The sequence below is a fragment of the Eriocheir sinensis genome, unplaced genomic scaffold (genome assembly GCF_024679095.1).
Source record: "Eriocheir sinensis breed Jianghai 21 unplaced genomic scaffold, ASM2467909v1 Scaffold760, whole genome shotgun sequence".
Lineage (NCBI taxonomy): Eukaryota > Metazoa > Arthropoda > Malacostraca > Decapoda > Varunidae > Eriocheir > Eriocheir sinensis.
This window is the reverse complement of record NW_026112121.1, coordinates 117,501-125,000: the sequence shown is the minus strand read 5'-3', so window position 1 is coordinate 125,000 and position 7,500 is coordinate 117,501. Positions and strand designations below refer to the sequence as shown.

The 7,500-nt window shown below is 43.4% G+C and overlaps 1 protein-coding gene and 1 pseudogene across 10 annotated transcripts in view; one reads left to right on the top strand and one right to left on the bottom strand.

Annotated features, from left to right (window-relative positions):
• The window catches only part of LOC126994257 (alpha-1A adrenergic receptor-like), a 100,352-nt pseudogene that overhangs the window by 80,619 nt on the left and 12,233 nt on the right, over window positions 1–7,500 (bottom strand).
• Window positions 7,446–7,500, top strand: part of LOC126994258 (low-density lipoprotein receptor 1-like) — an 8,249-nt gene continuing 8,194 nt past the window's right edge. For 2 of the 10 annotated variants that reach the window (XM_050853541.1, XM_050853535.1), the window contains exon 1: window positions 7,453–7,500. This exon is cut by the window's right edge and continues 142 nt beyond it. The gene's annotated coding sequence lies outside the window, so the exon portion shown is untranslated. The other 8 variants (XM_050853543.1, XM_050853539.1, XM_050853542.1 and 5 more) reach the window with 8 other exon arrangements.

Below are 7,500 nucleotides of genomic sequence, written 5' to 3'. Positions count from 1 at the left end.
TCTCGGGATCGACAGTCAGTACCCTTCTGAATGAGCTTGTAGCTCAGGTGACGGATCTTTGGGTATGGCAGGAGCCTCCCATCACCCCCCCCCCCACCCCGAACATACACACACCTGGGAGGAGGGACACAACCCCAGACTAACACCCGGTACCCATTCACCGCTGGGTGGATAAGGGGTACGGATTGGAGGATACTTCCTATCTGTCTCCACGCCGCCCAAACCAAGGACCTGTAAGCTGTGAAGCGAGTCTGCTAATCCCTGCACTACGGAGCTCCATGTGTGTGTGTGTGTGTGTGTGTGTGTGTGTGTGTGTGTGTGTGTGTGTGTGTGTGTGTGTGTGTGCCTGCCTGCCTGCCTGCCTGCCTACGTACGTGTGTGTGTGTGTGTGTGTGTGTGTGTGTGTGTGTGTGTGTGTGTGTGTGTGTGTTTGTGTGTGTGTGTGTGTGTGTGTGTGTGTGTGTGTGTGTGTGTGTGTCACTGGCACAACTAAGATGATAAACCCACACCTTGGATACGTTTATCAAGACTTTGCTGGCGTAACTAGGTCTATTCAATTTACAGTTCGTGAGTGAAAATTTCATTCATTATACGACAGAGGCACATGATCAAATACTGAGAGCAATTACGAGTATTATGTAAAATCATGCTGCCTTAAAACTATCTTTTAGAGTGATCTATGATTATATATACACCAGACATTTTACACAGGCTGCATAACAAAAAAAAAATACTGATAATCAATTTACAGATATCACCTGTTCTTCGTGTGACTTGCAGCTAAGGAGGCAAAGAAAGACATACGTTATCATGTGTCTGTCTAACTTCCTTTCTGTGACAACTTTACTCTTCCTCCTCCACCACCACCACAAACAAGAACACAGAGTCGGCTCCCCACGCCACGATAAACCAAGGACCTCTCTCTCTCTCTCTCTCTCTCTCTCTAATATTACCCAAATATTTGCTGAGGACACACTGAAGAGACGACGCTCAGAAAGTTCGTCCATTATTAAAACCCAACCTTGGTACGGAAAGATTGGGATCGGAGAGTCTTGTTGCGTCACCATATTCATGTTTCATAATACGCTGAGGAGGAGGAGGAGGAGGAGGAGGAGGAGGAGGAGGAGGAAAAGGAGGATTGACAGAAAAGAAAAAAATGACAGAGGCAGAGTGGGGTGGGCTTTTAAGCCTTCCGTTCTGCGCCTCCATATAAGCACTCACGAGGACGAGAAATATTTGACGTTCTACCTTGTCGTCTTGGCGTCCTCTCGAGCTCCCTCTTCAGCCCTCATAAAAAAGTTCTTAGCTTTTATATTTCGTTCCTCCCGACCTGCGTCCTCGTTGGCCTTTCTCTGCTCCACTGTCGCTCCTTAAAGAACACATGTGACTCCCTACTCCACCTGGCAACCGTTTTTTAAGACTAGGTGGATAGTGTTGACATTATGAGAGAGCACACAGTCAACTCCAAAAATCTAGGTCAGAATACGACGTCTAAGTCAACCTGGAGTGATTGCTGTCTAGATACACAATTGGGAAGAGTTATGTACAGTCATATATTACTCGTTGCCCTTTTGCAGTTCACGTAATCTTCCCATGTTACTGTCTTCTGCCTTCTCAAGTGTGGGTTAGTAATTGTTCCCTTCCCCTTTTTTTCTGTTCATACGGTCTCCCTCTCTCCCTCTTTCCCTATATGTAGAGTTTTGTAAGGTCAATGTTTGCTGCTCGATGCTCTTTTACTGTTCACGCCATCTTCCTACCCTCCTGTTTTCTGCCTCAAGTGTGGGTGAGTAATTGTTCTCTTCCCCTTTTTCTGTTCACACGGCCTCCCTCTCTCCCTTTATGTTTTCTGTAGGGTTATGTAAAGTCAGGTATTGCTCACTGCTCTTTTGCTGTTCACGCCATCTTCCTATCCACCTGTTTTCTGCCTCAAGTGTGGGTGAGTAATTGTTCTCTTCCCCTTTTTCGGTTCAAGCGGTCTCCCTCTCTCCCTCGTTCCCTTTATGGTTTCCGGTTAAGAGTGTGAGCCAGTTATTGTTCTCTGCCCTTTTCTATTCACGCGGTCTTCCCCTCTCCCTCTCTGTCTTCTGGCTGGAGTGCTTTTATTATCATTGGGAAACGTGACTTATGTTTGCCCTCAGCTGCTCATGCCCGACGCCGACCCCACTCACCTTACCTTTCATCTCTTTCTTCCCTCACGCCACTGTTTTGTAACGTAGCTTTTTTCTACCATGTGTCAACACCCTTCTACAGCTCCTTCCCTCCTTCAACCCTTCAAATAATGCTGCTCTTCGCTTCTCCTACAAACCCACACACAAAGACGCCCTCCTCAGATCTTCTACTCGTCAGCTCTCATCTTCCTCTTCCGTTCCGTATATACGCCACGACTTTCCTATTCTGTCCACATCTTGCATAACTCCCCCATCGCTCTCTCTCTCTCTCTCTCTCTCATTGCTGCCCCACATTCACAGTGTCTCTCTCTCTCTCTCTCTCTCTCTCTCTCTCTCTCTCTCTCTCTCTCTCTCTCTCTCTCTCTCTCCCATTCAAACCCATCTGACACATTTATATATACACAATTCTCTCTTCTCTTGACTTTACACCACTTTATTTCTCCCATACACTATATTTAACGTAAACTGCACCTTCCTATTTTCATTCCGCACAACGTATTCTTGCATCCCTTTCAAACTACATAGAACGAAGCACCCTTTCCCAGCCCTCTCCCGCTACACACACCCTCTCCCACGACTCGGGTCCCTCTACCTTGATTTCATTTGTACAGGTGTGAAAACGAATGAAGAGAGGGAGCAGAGAGAGAGAGAGAGAGAGAGAGAGAGAGAGAGAGAGAGAGAGAGAGAGAGAGAGAGAGAGAGAGAGAGAGAGAGAGAGAGAGAGAGAGAGAGAGAGAATGTGTGAGTGAGTTAGCAAGTGAAAAAGAAATTAAATGAAAGCATGAAAACAACAACAACTAAAAAAGAGACATTCAACTAAAAAAAAAGATGAAAATGAAAAAAAGTTAAATGCAACACTAAAAAAATAAAATCAAACACCCAAATCTTTTAAAAACCCGACGGAAAAAAAATCGCAAAAGGTTGAAATAGCTCCTTGCACCATCAAGCCAGACTATAACAAACCTCTCTAGTGCTTTCTTACGAGCTATACCCAAGGAGGTGCTTAAGAACGGGCTCAGGACGACGATAATGAAGAGCCTAGTAAATCAGGGGGAAAGAGAAGATGAACGAAAGGGGAGGGAGAGAGAGAGAGAGAGAGAGAGAGAGAGAGAGAGAGAGAGAGAGAGAGAGAGAGAGAGAGAGAGAGAGAGAGAGAGAGAGAGAGAGAGAGAGAGAGAGAGAGAGAGAGAGAGAGAGAGAGAGAGAGAGAGAGGTTGATTAGCCCAGACATAAACAGATAAAAAAGAAAAGAAACAGACGTAGACAGGCATGCAAAGAGGCTAACTCAGAGAAAAAGAGATAAAAAATATCTAAAAAGAGCTTAGAACGAATACTAGAAATAAAAAGAAAGAAAGGAAGGGAAAAAGGAAGCATATAAGTAAAAAAAAACACACACACACACACACACACAGAAACACACACACACACACACACACACACACACAGAGACACGAAAAAAAAGACATAGCTGATATACACACACACACACACACACACACACACACACACACACACACACACACACACACACACACACACACACACACACATTCACACATACACAGAGACAAGAAAAAAAAGACATAGCTGATATCAGTTAAAATATGATGATAACAGCTTTTTTTTTTTTAACAACTACGTGTGGATAGAGATAACACAAACCATTACACACACACACACACACACACACACACACACACACACACACACACACACACAAACAAACAAACAAACGAATGTAACTACATCAAAAAAAGAAAAGTTAAATTAAATATATATACAAAGAATTTACAAGTCTATGTTGTTTCCTTTTGTCCATTATAATGTTGAGTTTACGCGGAGCAGCAAAATACTTCTTGCAGTATATGATCTTTTTTTTTATGTGCGTGTCGCTTCTAGGAGAGGGTAGTGTGTGTGTGTGTGTGTCCCCTCTCTCTCTCTCTCTTAAACACACACACACACACACACACACACACACAAACGCGTAACGTACAAGGATATTATATGCCCCAAAGCCCTTCCACAAGCGCCTATTTTTCTTTCGTTTTACTTCCTTTCCTTTCTTCCTTACTTCCTCGCCATCTTCCTCCCTCCTTCCCTCCCCACAAGTAAATATTTCTTTCGAGAGCTCTTTTCTTCCTCCTCCCCTTCTCCTCCATGCACTAGCCTCCCTCCGTGACTCCCTGCTCTCTCTCTCTCTCTCTCTCTCTCTGTTTTATTCCGTTTTCTCACTCGCCTTGCTACTTTCAACTTCTTTCTCCTTTCAATTTCATCCGTGTTGCCTTTTTCTCTAACCCCTTTTCGCCGTTCTGTTTTTTTATACATTTTTCTGCCGGGTTTCATTTCCTTCGTTTCTTCCTTCCTCTCCCCCTCTCCTACACCTACCAATATCCTTCTTTTTTCTTGTTTTCTCTGCGTTCTTTTTTACCTTTCCCTTCTTCGTGACTCTTTCCCTTTAAGACACTTCCCTTCCTTCGTGTCCCTCCATTTTTTTGTGTGTGCGTGTGTGTGTGTTCCTCCTCTCCTCATTTCTTCACTTTAAAATGTCTCAAGTGGTTTCCTTCTGCCTCCCACTTGCCTACCTTCCCTCCACTTACCTACCTTGAGTACAGACAACCGGATTAAAATTCCTCCTCCTCCTCCTTTCCCTCCTCCTTTTCTTCATCGTCTTCGTCTTCGTCGTCTCCTTCCACTTTCTCTTTCTCCTTCTCTTTGTCCGATTCTTCTTCATATTAATCTTTGTCGTCTCTTTCTTCTCTTATTCTTATTCATATTAATCTTTGTCGTCTCCTTCATTCTCTTTCTCCTCTTCCTCTTCCTCCTCCTCCTCCTCCTCCTCCTCCTGCTCCCCTAGTTTTCTTCTTCCTCTTTTTCTTTCCTTCTTTCCTCTTCTTCTTCCTCTTTTCTTCTCGTCATCCTCCTTCTCCTCGTATTTCTCTTCCTTTTCCTTGTCTTTCTCTTCCTCTTCCTCCTCTTTCTCTTCCTTTTCCTCCTCCTCTTGCTCTCCTTCTTCCGTGTCTCTCACCTTTCCTTCAGTTACACCATTTCTTCTTTCTCGGCCTCCCCTTCGCCTCTACGTACCTTCAGCCGAGCAAAAGAAAGGCAGGAAATGTTTATATTCTGCGTATGAATTTTTTTCTCTTACTGTTTACGACTCCGCCATCCTCCAGTGCTCTTGTTTATATGAAATGCTTTTTTTTTTTACGCGGGTTTAAATTGTTTTTTGGTCTTTGTTTGCGCTGTATGTGAGTTGTTGCTTGTTGTTGATCTGTTGCTCGTGTGTAGCGGCTCTTCTTGCTTGCTTGCCTGAAGTTTTTTTTTCTTTGGTTTTCTTACAGTTTTGCGGTTTCCTTTCTTCTGGTGTTTTCTTTGTTTTACGTGTTGATTCTTGGGTCTTGCTTTTTTGTCGCCCTTTTCTACGCGCCTTGTGTTTGATTTCCTTTATCTGCTGGGTGTTGTGTGCCTTGTGTTGCAAGTTATATTTTCCTTTCAAATAACTGCAACCAACTCTCCCGCCCTAAAGTGGATAAAGTATCCAACTCTGAATCGCAACACTGTAATAAAAAAGAAAACAGAAGGGAACACATGTCACAGAACACTCCCGAGGCTTCCCACGGGATCGAGTTTAAAAATAACAGAGAAAGGAAAACGGCAAAATGAGGACTTTCAGGAGAAAATAAACTGAACAGGTGTAGTTAACGTATTACTCTCTCTGACGTCAGGGTATCATAAGCGATCTTGCATCCAACATATCACCAGTACCCAACACGCATATTGCTTTCAGGGGCTCACGAACCTTATCAGCACCCGTTAAATCTGGTCTCTTCCGTATCTTCTTTCTGATTCCTCAAGCAGTTCCCGACTTTTTTCCTTTACATTATTGTCCATTTATCCATAGAGAATCCGTGATGACCCGTGTGTTGCATGCCGTCTTGACTACCACAAGGCAATCTGGTAGTACCACTGTTGACTGTAGAAGTCTGCTGCTGCAGAAGTTGTGCAGCTCGTCATTTGGGATGTGTGCAAGAGACAATGAGCTTTTTCGACACTTTCTGGACAATTGTGAACATGAGATATTCTAAAAATCTTGCAAGTATTACTTAAGAGATATATTTTGTCCATCTGTCCAGCCAGTGTCTTTAAAATATTTGACCAAATCAGTAGACAGCCGACTGGCGTCCACTTGACAGCCACAATGGTCCTTGGCTACTGTATTCGCTAACAAAGTGCCCACAGCCAAATTTACACCCTTGCCTAGGCTGTTTTACGCCCACTCCAGATGTTTCAGGGAAGTTTGACCGAAACACGTTTATATCTCCAGTGGTTTTCTGAAAGAACTTCCTTCCATGAACTTAATTTCTTAAAAGCACGTGACCCAGGCTGCAAGTGTGCCTACATTCATACCTTTTACTTTTTTTCATAATTTCAAGACTGCATCTACAACCCTTCTTTCTTCCCCACAATTTTTTTTCACACAATTTAAACACCATTCGTCAAAGACTTTTCTTTCCATCCAATTTCTTTTAATAACTTTAAAACTCGTCTTTCTCTACATCCTTTCTTATCTCTTCCCTTTCTTTCTCTCTCTGCGGCCTTGAGCCGACTCATTTTCTGTAAAATAAATAATCAATATTCAACACTCACAGCTCTCAGTCCTGTCACCGAGTATCCCTCCCATATATCACTGGCACTTTCTTGTGTCTTATCTTTACTTCTATCTAACCTTACCAAAGACTTCTGACGTCTGGCACATAATTATTCTTTATTAGCTAACTCGAGCCATCTGCAAACCTCCCCCTACACACCTTCCAGCCCAATTTTGTCACCCTCAGCAGGCTTGTTAGCTTACAAAATCACTTGATAACGAAGCTTTGACTTGTTACCTTAAATATTTTCAGTCAAAGGGTGCTTAGAAAGGATGAAGGTTGAATTGGAATAAGCTAAAGGTCGCCAACAAATCCCTGATTCATTTCCTCAGACTGCCTCAGCTTAGGAACTGATCTTGTAACTATTAATCAAATTTGAAAGGTTCTGGAGTCGTCGACGGCGAGCTGATGGCGGCAGCGTTATATTGATTTTGCAACAGCCAGGGATCGCTTATCATTGATACTTGCTTCATGTTAGTTATCACGTCTCACTGATAAGTAACCACCTCGATAGGAACACGCCATATATTTCCTGCCTCTTATCACCTCCTACGCCTTAATCTTACTTTTTTGTCATTGCCTAGATAGCCCGTTCTTTATGCATTCCGTGTCTATAACCATTTCAAAATGGCGCAAGTCGTGGCCTTATATATACGCCCAGAGCCACCCTGAGCCACGCTACTTTG